The sequence below is a fragment of the Epinephelus fuscoguttatus genome, linkage group LG13 (genome assembly GCF_011397635.1).
Source record: "Epinephelus fuscoguttatus linkage group LG13, E.fuscoguttatus.final_Chr_v1".
Lineage (NCBI taxonomy): Eukaryota > Metazoa > Chordata > Actinopteri > Perciformes > Serranidae > Epinephelus > Epinephelus fuscoguttatus.
The window spans coordinates 37,154,733-37,172,276 of record NC_064764.1 but is presented as its reverse complement, the minus strand read 5'-3'; the positions used below and the strand labels follow the sequence as shown (position 1 = coordinate 37,172,276).

The window sequence follows — 17,544 nt, the reverse complement described above, 5'->3', positions numbered from 1 at the left end:
CTACATTAACAGAGGGCTGACACAGTTGACTTAAAGCTAACAAAGCTAACAGGGCTAAAAGCACAACACTCACCCGCAACATCCAGAGGCCACCGGCCGATCTGCTCCAAAAAATGAGCTTTTCTGTCTTTGTTGTGACAGTTAGACAGTAGCAAGCAGCAGTGACATCACTGGCGCCTTTTCTGAAAAGTTCAGAGACTTATCTTAAAGTGTCCAAGCAACGGCACAGAAAAGATGGAGCGCTCTGAAAACAGACGCTGGGTGTGTTGCTTATTCTTCAGGAGGCTGCATGCACCTGCTCCTCACAGACAGATGAACCACACATATTCTCCCTGCACGATCTAATCTGTGGCATTGCATTTACTCACTGTCATCCAGCGTTTGGAGAATATTTCTCCTTCCTCTTTGCCTTACCATTACAATTTTTTCCTCTGATTAAGAAACTCTTAAGTCTCTTAAAAGTCCTCCTCTCTGCTTCTAACAGTTTTTCACCTTAGGAGCTCTTTTAAAGGTGCGGACACACCAAACCGACATCAAAGAACTAGCGGCGACGAAAGCCAACTGTTGCATCGTCTACGTCGCCTCACGTTGCCCTGTGTCAGGTGCATTTGAACACACTACACGGACTATATCCGACGGCCAAGTAGCACGTACGTTCTGCGCCTGCGTGAGAGAGAGCGGAGTGAGAGAGTGGTACATCCTGACAGCCGAGGGGTTTCCTATCTGTGCAGCCGAGCACCGCAGCACCTCCACGGACTATTACATCCAGACAGTCCCGGTGTTTCCTCCGCAGGCTCCACTTCACTCAGCTGCCCGATAAACCCGCTGCTTCTTCCCACTTTAACCTGAATAACAAACCAGGGCTCGGTGCTCCGGTTGGATCCAAACTGGGGCTAGCTGGGAAGCTAGTGGAGGCTAACTGGCTGTGCTTCCCTCCAGTCATGCTGCGGCTAACGCTCCGCTAGCTGCTCCCAGCTAGCTCTGGTTTGTTATTCAGGCTAATGTGTGAAGAAGCAGCGGGTCTGTCGGGCAGCTGAGTGAAGTGGAGCCTGAGGAGGAAGCACCGGTTAGCCCCGGTTTCACTACAGACAGATTCACTCACTACAGGGGCGAGGAAATAAAACCTGAACAGCCAATCAGAGTGATCTCTCTCACCGACAAGCTCCGCTGCCGATTCAACATGCTCAATCGCATTTAATCGTTATAATCTAACACACAGCCTGAAGGACTAAAGTACAGGAGACATCTTCTTGTTGCAGCAGCTGACACCAGAGCACACTTCTAGTCTGCCTCCACTGAGTGCAGTTTGCCTTTTTATAGTTTTTTTGCCCGTCACTCCCGCACAGTCTCCTGCCCTCTTCTCCTCCCTGCACACCTGCTTCCCTCCTCTTCACTGACGCACACCTGTCACACGTTCCCCCTGCTTCACTTTCTCCTGGTATTTTACCTGATTATTATCTCTGCCAGGCGTAAAGCCTGGAGGGGATGAAGTTCAGTCATGCTTCTGTCTGTCTGCAGCTAATTTCTCAAACTACTGGTCCAATCAGCCTCATAGTCTGTGTGCATATCTATGACTGTATGCTCAGGGATTCACAGTAGTTCACAAAACAGTAGCCAAACCTGTTTTGTACCGTCGCTGATGCTGACTCCTCGCTCCTCTTTGTATATGGGCTGTGAGTTTTCCGTAAATCAAGCTCTACCATCTGATGCCAGACATATTTTGGTCTTTTGATCACTGAAAAGTTTGGTCACATTTTGAATCGGTGCATCTGCAGATTGAGTCCATATCTTATGTGTGATGAGCCACCAAAGTGAGGACGCCTTACAGGGTTTTAAAGCAGCTGTGAGTCGTGTAAAGCTCCATACTTTGGTCAGACGTGTTTAAAAACCCCAGCAAAAGACTTTGAGTGAGGATTAATTTGTGGAACTACTTCCTGCAGAATGAACTCCCCTTTAAATCGCAGCCTGTGGGGTGACAGTCTTCTTCCTGTACTGCATGACACGAACGTACTGACATTTCTTCTTCTATTTATACACCACTGTATCTATTTATATATCAGCTGAAGTAAAGTGAATCAATAACATACAGTCTGTGTAATCCTGTGTGCACGTGACTCTGTGTGTGTGTGTGTGTCCTACAGCTTAGTATCCCATCATGCAGTTCCTCAGCAGCAGGTGGATCAAACCTCTGTGTGTCATTGGAGCTAATGATGATGAAGGACAGACGACCTCGTGTACAGTAACAGGACGGACAGACAGGTCTGAACTAACCAGCCAATGAGAGAGGAGGAAACTGCCTCTCCACCCTCACATCTGTTTATCTTTTAACCCTTTGAATCCTGCTTCCAGTGTATTATAAACCATGGGGCGTAGATGGAGAGCAGCAGGGCGTTTGGATTGCCACTTAGGGAGCAAACCAGCCTGTGTGTGCACATCACATCACATCACACACTCTGCCCGTCCTCATTGTACTGCAGGAAAATCCTGATGGAGCGATTTCCTGCTGGTGTTCACGCTGAAACAGGCCGCTCTGTCTCCGCTGCGTGTGTGTGTGCGTTCACGTGTTGATGGTGATACAGTCGGCTCCGTTAACGCTGATGAATCTGTCATCAGATGTTCTTCATTAGCAACGATCAATAGAAACATTCAGCTTGTTGTTTGCAGCTGAGTGTTGGACAGACGTCAGATCAGATCAGATGGATGTCGTCTGGTTCATGTTCTGTCTGCAGCTGCTGTTACAGAGCCAGGCTAGCTGTTTCCCTCTGCTGCCAGTCTTTATGCTAAGCTAAGCTAACCAGCTGCTGACTGTAGCTTCATATCTAACAGACAGACAGACAGAGTGTGGAATCAAGATCCTTTAAAAACACACTGGGTGCATCTAAATCAACAATTTGAGTTCAGTGTTAAAGGGGACCTACAATGCTTTCCTATAATACGTTAATTAACGTTTATAAGAGTAATACCTGTGAGTAAAAACCTCAGGAGCTCCAGACTGTTTCCAACAAGACAAACTGACGTCAGCTGGATTTCTTCATATGGTCATCAGCTCTAAAATGAAGCGTCTCAGGCTGCTGTCAGCCCTAGAGTGGTCTCCTCTGGTCTGAATCAGGGACTCATGTTGTTCCAAAGTTGTATAATTGCCTAGAGTTGGTTCGTGTTCTCACAGCAGCATTTACAAGAGGACCAGATCAAATGCCTTGTGTGAGAAAGCTGCTCTTGACTGGTCAGAATTTCCATGTGGGAAAAATCCAGGAAGTAAAGCAAACGTTGAAGAAGAGTACACTTGCAAGATAAATGTGACAAATGTGAATGAGACCACCTCTTCAAGAAGGTCTCAGTCTGGTTGTTTTTGTGCACACCTGAGTGTGATTGCTGTGTTCACACCTGCCCAAACGAACCGCACTGAGGGGGCAAATGAACTTGAGTTTGATTGAACCGAATCAAACAGTAGACATGTTCTAGTATAAACCCAAAATACAAGTATAAAAATGAAAATGAGCAGAATAATTGGACCTCTTTAATGTTTATTTCTGATGGAACAGTATGAATGTTTGTATTGTGTGTAGAGCTGCAATGGAAAATTACCTATTTTGATAATAGAATAATCGGTTTTAAGCAAACATGTCAAACACTTTCTGCCTCCAGACTCTCAGATGTGAGGATGTGATGATTTTCTTCGTTTTTGATCATTTAAAACTGAATATTTTGTGGTCTGTTCGACCGACAAACAAAACTATTAAATAAGCCACTGATAGAGAGTGTAACAGGTTATTTCCACTAAACAGTTTGACATTTTGTAAAAGAAACGATTCATGAATTACTCGAGAAAATAGTCAGGAGATGAATGTTAGTTTCAGCTCTAATTGTGTGTTTGTAAATGTAACTTTGTGCTTTTTATCAGGGCACTCTTATAAAACAAATGCTAAATCTCAGTGAGTCTCTCCTGGTTAATTAAAGGTTAAATTAAAGAAAATAAAAACCCAAAGAAGAAGTGTCTGAACCAGGAAACCCCTCTGTTACTGCAGTTTGTCTCTGTAGGCAGGTGAGAAACTCCCTAAATATCCTGAGCAGCTTTGAGCTGAATATTTAGCCAAATAGCTCCCTCTCCTCCTCCTCCTCCTTCTCCTCCCTGCCTGGTATTTTTCCTCTCTCCTCGTCCCGGTGTCATTAACAGTGATTTATACGAGGGCTCTGTGGAACACGGATGGTGCCAATAGGTGGGATGCGGGTACATCGCCCCAGCCGCCTCCGCCCAGCCCTCCCTCTGCTCCCCCTGCTCCTCACGGCGCCGGTGATTGATCAACACGAACACTATAAAGCACAGGAAACACACACACACAAACACACAATTAGTGTGTGTGTGTTTTGTTTCAGAAGACAATAGCTGTTGTGTGTGTGCTGAATAGAGAGGCTGGTCTGCAGAGACCTGGAGCTTTATTTTGGAGAGACTTGAGTATTCAGCTGAAACATCTGCCAACATAAACAGCCCCGATGAATCCACATGTACGTCCTCTCCTCTGTTCTCCCTCCAAAATGATGAGGAGAGAAATATTATATTTCCGAATGAGTCTGAGCCTCGTATGTCCGCCGCTCTTTAAATCCACTAATTATGAAGGTGTCGGATTTAAATCCACTTTATAAATGTAGCAGACTGCAAACAAGTTTGGAAATAGAATTTCTGTCTGCGGCATTCAAGAGCTCGTGTTTCTCTCTGTGTGATGATTATGAGGTCTGAGCAAAACGTGGCTGGAATTAATTCACAGGGCAAATTCATTAATGTAGCACATTTAAAATGCTTCATATGAAACATTAAAAGCAAAATAAATGCATTATGAAAACAGTTATTAAAGAGCAAACAAATGAAAAACAAGCTAAATTAGAATGAGACGTATGAAAATTAAAAAATAATTTGATTCAATGTAAGTCAGCAGCAAACAGAAAAGTCTTCAGCCTCGATTTAACACGTTGAGATTTGTAGCAGATCAAATATACTTGATGTATAGCGGCTTGTTCCAAGTACGATATATATTTAGAATATCAAGTTTAAATGATAATGCCGTTATTTAAGCTAGCAGCATAACACTCACGTCAGCAGACACACATAAAGAAAGACTCACAAACATTATACATCAAACGCACTCCTCCAACCATCCAGAGCACTTTGTCCTAAGCAGGGCTCCAGACTGCTAACATCACTATGTACGTAGATGCATGTTGTGACCATGGAGCACCACTGCGTCTTCCAAATATAATTAATATATGACTTGGAGAGCTGTTAGTTTCCAGTACAGTCACATTTAACAGCGCCATGGTAACAGTTTACCTTAATAAATTTAATGATAGCTTGAGCTAACAAAGTATGTTAACGCTATTGTCCTATTTTTCCAGCGTCGCCGCCCATGAAAAAGCGCTATTTTGTACTTCCCAGCTCTCGCGGACTGGAGTGTGCAATAGAAATCCGGTTGACGCCCTGCAGCGCGACGCTTTTTGTGTGTGTTGGGGGCGGCACTTGACTCGCGTCAATGACGCTGCCGTCATATGACGCCGCCGGTGTGTTTTGGCCTTTACTCTATCTGCAGGGCTCCGGACCACAACTATTTAGTCACATTTTGTGACCATGGAGCACCACTGCGACTTGCACGTAATAAATGAAGTGCAGAGCTGTACGTTTGTTTCCAGTTCACAGTGAATAAATTCTCACATTTAACGGTGCCACAGTAACGGTTGACCTTTATTTTTTATTTATTTTATTTAAGCTTTATTTAAGCGGGAAGTCCCATTGAGATGAAAATCTTTTTTACATGAACGACCTAGCCAAGGGAGCAGCCAATCAAACCACATTTAAAATGCAACAAATACAACATAAAATACAAAAATCTACAATAAAACAACAATTAATGAGTTTAACAATAGTGTGAGCAAATGAAGCATGTTATTCTATATGCAGGGCTCCAGACCGCAACTCTTTAGTCACATTTTGTGACCATGGAGCACCACTGCGACTTGCAAGGTACTATTAATAAATGAAATGGAGAGCTTCTCACGTTTAAAGGTGCAGCAGCAACAGTTTAACTTTCTGCTAACTACTAACAGCAACTGTCGACCAGAGGCTTCAAGTTCACAGCAAAAACATCACTTCCTGCCCGAGATGAGCCAGGTGCTCAAAATTAAAACACGAGTGGTTCCGTGCTGATTAATTTAATTGTAACAATGCCTTATTTAACTTTATTATGACAGTAGCTGCTTTATTTAACTTAATTGTAACTGTAGTTAATTTAATAATTTTGTGTTGAAGCCTACAGTACTTTGGAGGAGATTTCAAATTATTTAGATATATATCATGTATTGCGATATAGCCACCATGGCTCAAAAATAGCGTCCTGTCAACAGTTTTACAGACGTCTCTTTTTAATGGTTGTCTTTGGGGGCTGCTGTAAGGCTGAGCTGCATTCCTGTGGGCCTGCTTCATAAACAGTCTGGTCTATACACAGAATGTAAATGTTAAAGGGAAATTTCGGTTTATTTCAACCTGTCTCCTATCGTCCTAAATTTGGTTCAAGTGACTAGTGACATACAGATAATAGTTAGCATGTTAGCCGTTAGCCTAGATACAGCCGGGGCGCATAGTAGCGTCAGACCTGTTAAAATGTAAGTGAACGGGCAACCTTCAAGTGCAAAGTTGGTCCACTAAACAAGCTTTTTTTCCACAAAGACCGCCTCATATCGTTAGGATAAATGTCAGAGAACATATAGAAAATGACATGTAAACGTGTTGTCTTACCTTACCGGTGTGCTGCCATGTTTGTTTACCATTTAGCTCTGCTTTTCAAAGAGGTTGCCCGTTCACTTACGTTTTAACAGGTCTGATGCTTCGGCTGTATCTATGCTAACGGCTAACATGCTAACAATTATCTGTATGTCACTAGTCACTTGAACCAAATTTAGGACGATAGGAGACAGGTTGAAATAAACCGAAATTTCCCTTTAAAATCTGTACACATTTTAATTTCAGAAATATAATAATGGAAGTAAAGGGAGAGCTGAAAACTGAACAGTCATGCTAACAGCTGTGTGAGGTTGCTGAATGCTAACTTCATCATGCTAACATGCTCATATGTTGTTTATCATGTTCTCCATCTTAGCTTGACTCAGTAGCTCTATAGATGCTGGTTACTGAACAGAGTGACTGACTCAAAGTAAACACACACGTACATGTTCTAATGAAGGAAAGTGTGCTGAGTTCAGGAGCAGAGCTCTGCCGTGTTTCTGTCTTATGATTCTTTGATAATAAACCTGCTGCAGAATCCTTCTTCTCTCATGAGGCGATGCAGAATCAGACTTTGAGGCTCAGAGACGAGCTCCTTCAGTGATATGCAGATTTATTCGGTCATTTGCATAACAAATCAGTTTCGGTGGAGTCGAGGTGATAACGAGAGAAAAAACACACACAGGAGACGGAGAGAAGAGAGAGGGGAAAGACAAAGACTGAGAGAGAAAAGGTGACCACAGGGTTAACAGCTCACCTGCTGTTCAGGTGTGTTTCTGCTAAGTGGTGTCATTTCCTCACTCCCATTAACCTTCTGTAAGGATTCTGATAGAAGCTCAGAGCTGTTTGTTTTCAACACCGTTTGTTTCCTATGTCACAGAATCAAGTAAAGTATGTGAGCACGTAGGAGTCTGACTCACACACAGGAACATACAGCTGGAAACAAGGACAAGCCTGAACAGTGTAAACCTTTGACTCTTATACACAGGTATAATGAAAAAGTGTACATAATGTAAAACTTCAGTTAGTAGCCTGGGCTATTATTTGCTTAAATCACTGAAGTCAACAGGCCTGTATTTGACTTTCACACAAAACTGTTGCTCAAACAATCTTGGATTAATTTCTCTGAAAAACCCTTTTGATTCTTTTGATCTGACGGCTCTTACGGACTAAAGGAATATGAATAATTTACAGGATAATCAAGGAATGGACACATAATCTGAGGTAGCCAACAAATTGGTTTTATACATCCGAAGAACTTCTCAAAAAATGAACTGCTTGGCGACCAGAAAAGGCCTCTAATGGAGACAGGCCTTTATTTGTCAAAATGTGGAGCCACACTGGCTAGTAAAACGGACTAGGAGTTAAATTTAATTAGTTTTTATGATATATTAAAACAATCCATCATTTCATCATGGATGCAAAGTGACCAGAGTTTAGAAAAAACTGCTATGTATGGATTTTGTTTCTATGACAACAATAGAGTGTGCCAGGGCTGACGTCAAAACCTGGAAGTTTAGCATCGCGCTGGTTCCTGGAAGAGAAAGTGAATGTGATTTTTGCATTGCATTTTGGATTATGTCAGAAAATAAGCTCTGTGGCTAACACAAGTTTATGATACTTACAGGTTTTGTTCAGCGAGATAATCTTCACATATGAACACCTTTCATACCACATTTGAAGCTTAAATGCGATCGTCAGAAGTAAAAAGCTAACGTTAGGCTTTAACGGACTACATGACTACTCCACGGTCGCATGACTCTTGACATCACCGCCACTAAGCTTTCAACTGATTTCGGCCGCTTTATTTTAAAAACACTGTATAATGGGGAAATCGGACTGTTTAAGCTAAATAAAAAGCTGTAATGGCGGACTGCCAGCACTCTCGCCTGTTCGGGGGTGATGAAGTTTAATGTCCCCGACAGGGTTTGTAGTCGTATTGAGCAACTTGTTAGCAACCGCCTTTTTTAATTTAATTTAATTTTTTAAATTTTATATACTTTATTAATCCCCGAGGGGAAATTCAATTTTTCACTCTGTTGTCAATTACACACAGGTCCGAACACACACATGCACAAACTGGACCTATACATGCACAAAGAGGAGAGATGTCAGAGTGGGCTGCCCATGACAGGCGCTCTGAGCAGTTGGGGGGTTCGGTGCCTTGCTCAGGGGCAGCTTGCCAGTGCCCAGGAGGTGAACTGGCACCTCTCCAGCTACCAGTCCACACTCCATATTTGGTCTGGACAGGGACTTGAACAGGCGACCCTCTGGTTCCCAACCCAATTCACAAGTAGGGTATTTACTGACGTGTTTTATGTCATAGAACAAAACCTGAAACTCGCTTAAGCTTTTGTTAACCACAGACCTTATTTGAGGCATTTTACCAAAATCCCATTCAAAAAACGTATTGACTTTTAGACGAGAGAACGGGAAGTGCTAAAAGTGCTAACAGAGTTCCGGGTTTACTGGCACACTCTATATCTCGACTCTAACATTAGCCAGGTAGCTAACATAACGCTACTTTAAAAGTTACACCATTAACGTCAAGCTTACAAAGCGAACAGTGGTGAAAGCACAACACTCACCAGCAACACCCAAAAAAGACTAAAGAAGCACCAATGACGCCACCAGCAGCATTTTTTAAAAGTTCAGAGATCTTCAACCCAAAGCACTTTGAAAAAAGACACTGGACGTGGTGCTTATTCTCCAGACGGCGGCATAATGTGTTGGCAAAATATCTAGATTCATAGAGACAGGGATTTGAGCCTAATTGTTGTTTTATATTTTTATCTTTGCACTTTACTCACTTTGAATTGCAACTAAAGCCAGTAATATCTTGAGCTAAATGCTAACGTTAGCATGCTAACATGCTGATGATGTTCACCATGTTGGTTCAGAATGTGTTGACCTCTGCTGCTGTGATTCTTTATCAACTCTAAAGAGGTCTCCGCCTTTAAAGAAGTGCAATGTTAAATAGCTACAGTGTGTGTTTAGTTATTGAGCAGGAACCTTCAGTCTTCAACACGTTTCTACTTTAACACTGTGACACAGAAACAAAGAAACAACAGTCTGCAGCAGAGAGTCTCCTCAGTGAGTAACCTCCTACTGTCACAGCACACTGGTACACTGGTGCGGTGTGTGTGCAGGATACTGGTGCAGTAAACAGTATACTGGTGCAGTGTGTGTGCAGGATACTGGTGCAGTAAACAGTATACTGGTGCGGTGTGTGTGCAGGATACTGGTGCAGTAAACAGTATACTGGTGCAGTGTGTGTGCAGGATACTGGTGCAGTAAACAGTATACTGGTGCAGTGTGTGTGCAGAGCAGAGCTGCTGGAAGCCGGACTGGTTGATTCCAGTCTGGACTGGCTCAGCTCGGCTCAGCTTGGCTCAGCTCTGTCTCTGCCATATGGGCCTCTCTGGCAGCGACACACTGTCCTGCTCAGTTGGCTGAACACTAAACAGTAATTACTTCCTGTTCACACGCTGCTCCATAATAACTGTCAAACACATATTTATTTAACACTCAACGTCTCTGAATATTATTCTTCTACCGTTAAAGTCACAGAGAACAGGTGATATCATTACTTTAACATCATGTCAGACATACGCAGTTCGTGCCGCTGTGAGCGCAGCTGACTGCTCACTAAACCCCTCCCCTGAGCAGCATCTGTCCAATCACAGTTTACAAGGATTAAAAGAAGTACAGATACATAGAGAAAGTATTTCATCTTTTATGGGTAGGTTACGTTATTCTACGCAATAATTCTGCCTAATTTTTTGTCCATCACATTCTCACTCCGACCTCGTCACATATCGACATTTGGTCCTGGACTTTCCACGTCCAGATACAACATGAAAGGTACCCTGGGTGTGTTGATTGTTGACGTTGTGGGAGGCCATGTCAAGTTCAGCCTGTTACATGCATTGTCTTCTTTCAAAATACACTTCTGTTTTCACAGGAAATTTAACCTTTACATACATTCTCTTTCAAAATAAAAGCACTACGTCGGTACAACACTACGAATTTAAGTTATTTTTCTCAAACAACTAACACACATGGTTTGGTTCAGGAAAACAAGAACAGGGTTTAGCTTTGGAATCTTATGGGATGCAAACACTGCTCTCTCAGGTGAAACGCAGTGGTTGCTTGACCCATCCACCACCCCTCCCACCAGCCTGACTCAGACTTCCGCTGCCTTAACTTTCGTTCTTGTCCCGCCACATTTCCCCCTGACACTACTGTGAGCCATTAAACTATTACAGCGACTAGCTGCGTTTCATGCCAGTGTTAAAAGACAGCTTTCTTCATCTGTCTGATCCCGCAAGTCATTTGCCCAAGCACTGGAGTTCGATGACTTTGGAGTAAAACTGGGCTGTTTTGTCACACTACTCCCTCCACAGCTTTCAACATAGAAACTTCATTCAAACATCAAAACATTCAGCTTAATTAGAACATGCATACTTGTATTTTTTATCATTCATATCTTTTAAACTTTCTAAAATATTAACCATTTTCCAGGAAATTTTCCTCATTCAAATAAATGCAGAAAAGTTCAAATTTGACACAAATTCAAGTTTTTTTTGAAGCATTTTCAAAGCCAACTTCTTCATTCATGCATTCATGTAGGAACTTTAAAATGTTCCCCATCTTTCATACACTCTGGCTTGTATTCAACTTTCAAATCCCATTCAAACTTTTCGAGATATTCACATTTTTTTGGAGCATGGTAAAGATGTCATCCTCAGGTTTTTTCATTGGTTTATATTGGACAGAATGTTCAACTGTCAGAGTGCAGAAAACTTCTTAAACATTTCTTTTCACTCACTGTCACGCCCACAGTTTTCACTGTACATACATTATTGTTGGTCAAAATGGAGTAATACCTGTGCTCTTTCAAACAATGGTGCTGTAGAAGCAATCTCACTCTCACATCTGGTACAGTGAGCCTGAACATGAAACAAACTCCACAAACTGACGCATTAAACTCGATGTTAACTGAGACCAGAAATCTTTACATTAATGGTATTATTCAAAGTTTAATGTTTCTAACTGTTCTTCTGCTGCTGTCAACTGCAACAAAATCACATTGAAGATACACATTAACATGTTGAAATATTAAAATGCCTACACACAATGACACGTACCAGCTGCTAAAGTAAAATAAATAAATAAATAAATAAATAGAAGCACATCCTAAAATAAGGCTTAAAATAGAAACTGTAAAACAGCAATTAAGCTACAACTCCAGCAGCGTCCAGTTAAAATCAGCTACAGGTTTTTACAGCTTTGTCACAGTCCATTAGAGTTTGTAGTCAGACTTTACAGGCCTGTGATGTCATCCAGCGCCGCCTCTGATTGGCTGATTGCTGCATGTTGTTGTCAGTGAGACAGATGTGTAATCACATCAGCGCTCTGTGTTTGTTCACACGTTTACTGCTTTTGTTTCTGTTGCCGAGCCTTCAGTTAGAAAGGTCACAGCTGGTGCTCAGAGTGGGTGTGTGTGTGTGTGTGTGTGTGTGTGTGTGTCGCCCTCAGGATGCTGTAAATCATACCGTTGGTTTTATTAGCGCCTCACCTCCTCCATCTCTCACACACACTGAGGGTGAGTGTGTAGCTTCGGGGGAGGGTTGAGATGATGTCATGGCTGAAACCTGAAGAGATCTCAACACACACACGTTCAGTGCATGAGGACAGCGTGAAGGCGTCTGTACAGGATCTGAGAGCCTGATGAAGTGTGTTTGTTTCCACAGGGACCATCAGACAGACGGAGCTGCTGCTGCTGAACTGAACTGTGAGTTTCCTTCTGTTGTTTCTTCCTCCTGAGCACTGATGAAACTGACTCCTGATCAGCACCAACAGGATGAAGCATCGTGATCACTGCTCTGGAAATCTGCTGCTTGCACTCATTCAGTCTCATTTTTAACACCAGGCTGTGGTGTGAGTGCTCTGGTTCAGACCCAGATGTGTCTGTGTCTCTGATGTTAGCATCAAATGTCTCGTCAGATTCAAAGTTGATCACTTTTAGTTTCTTTCATGGAGGTGAAGTTCCTGTCCAGCTGCTTGTGTTTAGAAAATGTGAACATTTCACAACTTTGGCTTCTGTTGTTGAATGAAAAGAGGTTTGGTTTAGGCATTGACAACTACTGACTCCTTTGAGGAGATGTTGATACTCAATGCAGGACTTTATCCTTCTACCCTTGACAAAGTCTGATAATATGTTGGATTTTATTAGTGTTGTATCCGACTCAGAATTACATCAGTTAAATGAAAATTTGCTGTTCAATATGAATATTCGACTAATTCTAACTTTTTTTTAAACTGTGAAAAGTTTGAGAGTTTGGTTGACGTTCAGTTGGACGTTCAGGTAATCAGAGGTGGGTAGAGTAGCCAAATATTGTACTCAAGTAAGAGTACTGATACTTTAGAACAATATTACTCAAGTAAAAGTAAAAAGTAGTCATCCAAATAATTACTTGAGTAAGAGTAAAAGAGTATTTGGTGAAAAACTACTCAAGCACTGAGTAACTGTTGAGTAACGTCTGATTTATTTGTAAAATAAGAACATGAACATAATCAATCAATCAAAAATAATAATCTGCAAATTCATGTATTTTAAACGATACCCCTTTAACTAAAACAAAAATAAATTAAATCTTTACAAACATAACATAAATCAAGGCACAAGAAACACAAATATATTCTTATATATACTGTACATATATATATATATATATATATATATATATATATATATATATATATATATATATATATATATATATATATATATATGTATATATATGTATATATATGTATATGTGTGTAATTATGTACTCAGAGGTGGGTAGAGTAGCCAAATGTTGTACTCAAGTAAGAGTATTGTTGCTTTAAAACAATATAACTCAAGTAAAAGTAAAAAGTATTTTGCATTAAAACTACTCTGAAAAGTACAATTTATCCAAAAAGTTACTCAAGTAAATGTAACTGAGTAAATGTAACTAGTTACTACCCACCTCTGCAGCTAATATAGTAAACAAGCCAAATTAGTCTTCAGAGCATTTGCATGCTAACTGTGGAAACGACAACTGAGAGATGTGCAACATTTCTTTTCTGACATTAGATATTAACCAAAAGCCAACGATTGTGCCACAATAAGTTGCTGTGACTTCCAAGCAGAAGAAAGAACCTGACAAGGCAGCAGCTGCCTCTATCTCACCTGGACTCTTCCTGGCTCTGTGTCTGCAGCTGTCTGTGCTGGAGAGCAGTGTTTTTTAAGTACAAAAAGTTTGAGTTTGGTTGAGGTTCGATTGGACGTTCATGTTATGCAGTAAAGAGGCCAAGTTAGCTTTCCAAGCTCACGCATGCTAACTGTGATAACAACAAAGTTTCCTGCTGACATTAGATATCAAACACATTTGATTACTATGCCAATCTTACAAAGGAGGACCACACTTGTTTGTTTTGCTATGGAAGCTAACGTTAGCTAATGTGCTAAAAAGTTAGCGTTCCAGAGAAATCCAATCTTCCTCTTAATCCCTCCCCAGTTTCTGATGAGGTGGACATGATAACCCTTAATACACATAACCTTATTCATCCCTACAACAGGAAATACTTTTTCCCTAACCTGATATGAAGTGTGCGCTGCACATGTGAGCATTTTTGATGATGGCCTCCGTCCAGTCCTTTGGTCTTATCACATTTAACCATAAGCTATGTTTCCATCCAAAAGTGATTTGAATCACTGGGAAATGCGCATTAAAATCAATCATTCAATCAATTTTATTTATAAAGCCTAATATCACAAATCACAATTTGCCTCACAGGGCTTTACAGCATACAACATCCCTCTGTCCTTTGGACCCTCACAGCGGATAAGGAAAAACTCCCCCAAAAAAACCCTTTAACGGGGGAAAAATAAAAACAAATCCTGTGTGTTTCCATTAAATGTACGGACTTTGGTGAAAACTACGAACTCGCGCGAGTTTTCCGCAGAACCAGAAACAAAACAAGTCTTGATTTCTTCTTCTTCTACGTTTTCTGGCGGTTGGCAACCAGCTTGTAAATGCATTACCGCCTTCCCGACCCAGAGTGTGGATATCACCATGGAGAGAGGTGCGCTACGTCAGACTTAATCCGAACATAACTGTTTCCATCCCCCGTTTTGCAAATCAACATTTCTTAAAATCAACCAAAACCTGGCTAAAGCGAGCGTATTTTAGTTTGTGTGAATCAGGGGATTTTAATTCGAATTTTGGCGTTTCAATCCTAATTTTCCGATGCGATACTTCTAGATGCGCATCTAAACAGGCTGATGGAAACATGACTATAGTTGTCTTTGTTTTTGTTGACGGGCAGTGGCGGCTGGTTTTGAGCCATGACTCCTTCTATTCTGGCTCCCAGTAACACAACAAGACAACATTTTAAGACTCCTATGGAGCCTACAGCCCTGTGGGGGAGAGGCAGCTGCACCTCCAGATAATGAAATGACGTCATTGTGATGTCGGCCCTAAAAGGATCTATAGTATCCAAACATGATGCAGCAGTTTACAGCTGTGCACACACACAGACTCATACTTTACTGTTGGTGCAGGATCACCAGTGTCCATCCAGGATTGATGTGATTAGAAATAATATAAGAGAAGCTCATAACCATCCAGGTGATTGTTGTTTGTACAGTGTGAACTGAAATCATCACTGTATGATGCAGATTTGCCCAAATGTGTGCCTGTGACATCACAGTGTGTACAGTTATTTATTGGTTTATTTGGATGACACATGACACATTAATAAACTCCGCTGTTTAACATAAAGCTATTTTTCATCTTGGACAGATGTTACAAAGTCACCTTGAAAAAGGAAATAAGGTTAAAATGATAGTAGGTAGAAGATAGAAGAATATATTTATAAATCAGTGTTAGCAGATAAATCGTTGGAGCTGAGGTGCAGACTCTCTCCTGCATGTGACTGTGAAGCAGCTTCTATTTTTTGTCCTCGCTAAAGGTTTCCAGAGAAGAAGCTCTTCCACAGAAAAACTCTGAGATGTTGAAACAGCTGATTTCTTTGGTGCGTTCTTGGAACAGATGAGTAACCTGTTTCTGCTCAGTGTGCAGTTCATTAGAAAAGTGTGTTTCATTAGTACTTTATTGGCTGCTCTGTGACAGATGGAAAAGATGGAGCTGAGGCTGCTGTGACTGTAATTTTATAATCTGACATATAACACTGTGAGTGTGTGTGCAGTTTGAAGAACTGATGTGATGTTTCACTATGATGTGAAATGTGGCTTTTATCAGCTGAACACTGACCACTGACCATGTTACTTTTTGGTTCCAATGCCCATATTGGTTCCTGCTACTATATAGGTGGAGCCGTACCTTTGTTGTATGTTCCTGAAGCCCTGATGAAGACCTGCAGTGGTTGAAACACGTTGGCTCTTGATAATAATAATTGAGCCACTGCAACAAAGGCGTTTTAATACTTCTGTCCTTGTTTTCTATACAATGGAGAGCCTGGACTGCCGTCCTGCGTAACATTTGGAAAGTCTAGAAAACACCAAATCATTTTATCCACATTCAAGTTAGCGGAGCGCTAAACCAGAAGTAGACGGCTCTGCTGGTGGAAGTCTCTATTGTGCCTGCTCTATGGGCAGTGTTGGGGATAACACATTACAGAAGTAATGTGTTACAGTAATACATTACTTTTTGGCAGTAACAAAGTAATATAAAGCATTACCAACAGGATTTCAGGTAATATTGTTACATTTACAATGTCATGTGTCGCGTTATCGCCTGAAACAAACTGTTTATTGTTTTCATTTTTCATTCATCCACACTGATCCACTTCCACCAGTGCGCCACCAGAAAAAAAAACATCCCCCGAAGGCTGTTATGTGTTCTTATGTAATTATACACTTCCTTATAGAAAGGTGCTGGTGATCCTGTGCATTACCACGTTCAGCGGGTCTCATTCATGAAAAGTTAGTAAATCTGTGTGTAGATTTGCACATAAAAGCCTACGCTACTAAAAACCTACTCCGGATTCAGGAACGCCGCGGGAAACTCAGATTTGATCGTAAACGTGTGTGTATAATCATGAATGCCAATCCATCGTAAAGTGACGGCGCGCTCCCGGTAATCAGCAATTAGCATAAATCCCCGCCCATGAATATCCAATGACCACCATATAAGGAGGTCCTTATATCCTGTCGACCTGTCAGTCATGGCGCAAACAAAGAAAGAGAGAGAAAGAAAAAAGAGTTTTTCCGAAGCGGAGATCGAAATAATTTTGGGTGAAGTGGACTTTTTTTATTTTCTTCAGTTAGTAGTGGTGTGACAGGGACAGGCAAAGCGAAGGCGTGGAGGGAGGTAACAGATGCTGTTAATGTTGTCTCCGTGGTACAAAGAACCATGTCAGAGGTGAAGCGTAAATGGTTTGATATGAAACTGGAGGCAAAGAAACGCATAAGCACACACACACAAAAATACAGCGGTCACCAAACAAACAGAAGATTCATTTGTGGGGTTTTGAACGAAGTGGGAACGGGAAACCAGAGATGTTTTGTGCGTAATGGATAAACTCTAAATCAGTGATGGCTGTCGGAATGTAGAGCTATTTAACATTTATTTTAACAAATGATACAGATAACATATAGCCTACAGCAGTTTGTATGCATCGTCTTCAAATGATTTGAATCTTAATAGCCTAAAGCTCTGTTTTATACAATGTAAATTAAACATTTTTCAAATCAGATTTATTCATTCAAATGATCAAAAAGC

The 17,544-nt window shown here is 41.3% G+C and overlaps 1 protein-coding gene across 2 annotated transcripts in view; it reads left to right on the top strand.

The window, feature by feature from the left end:
- enox1 (ecto-NOX disulfide-thiol exchanger 1) overlaps positions 1–17,544 on the top strand; it is a 153,894-nt gene that overhangs the window by 42,470 nt on the left and 93,880 nt on the right. The window contains exon 3 of one of the 2 annotated variants that reach the window (XM_049594345.1): positions 12,523–12,563. The gene's annotated coding sequence lies outside the window, so the exon portion shown is untranslated. Of the gene's footprint in view, positions 1–12,465; positions 12,564–17,544 lie in introns of those variants that run through there. The other variant, XM_049594346.1, reaches the window with a different exon arrangement.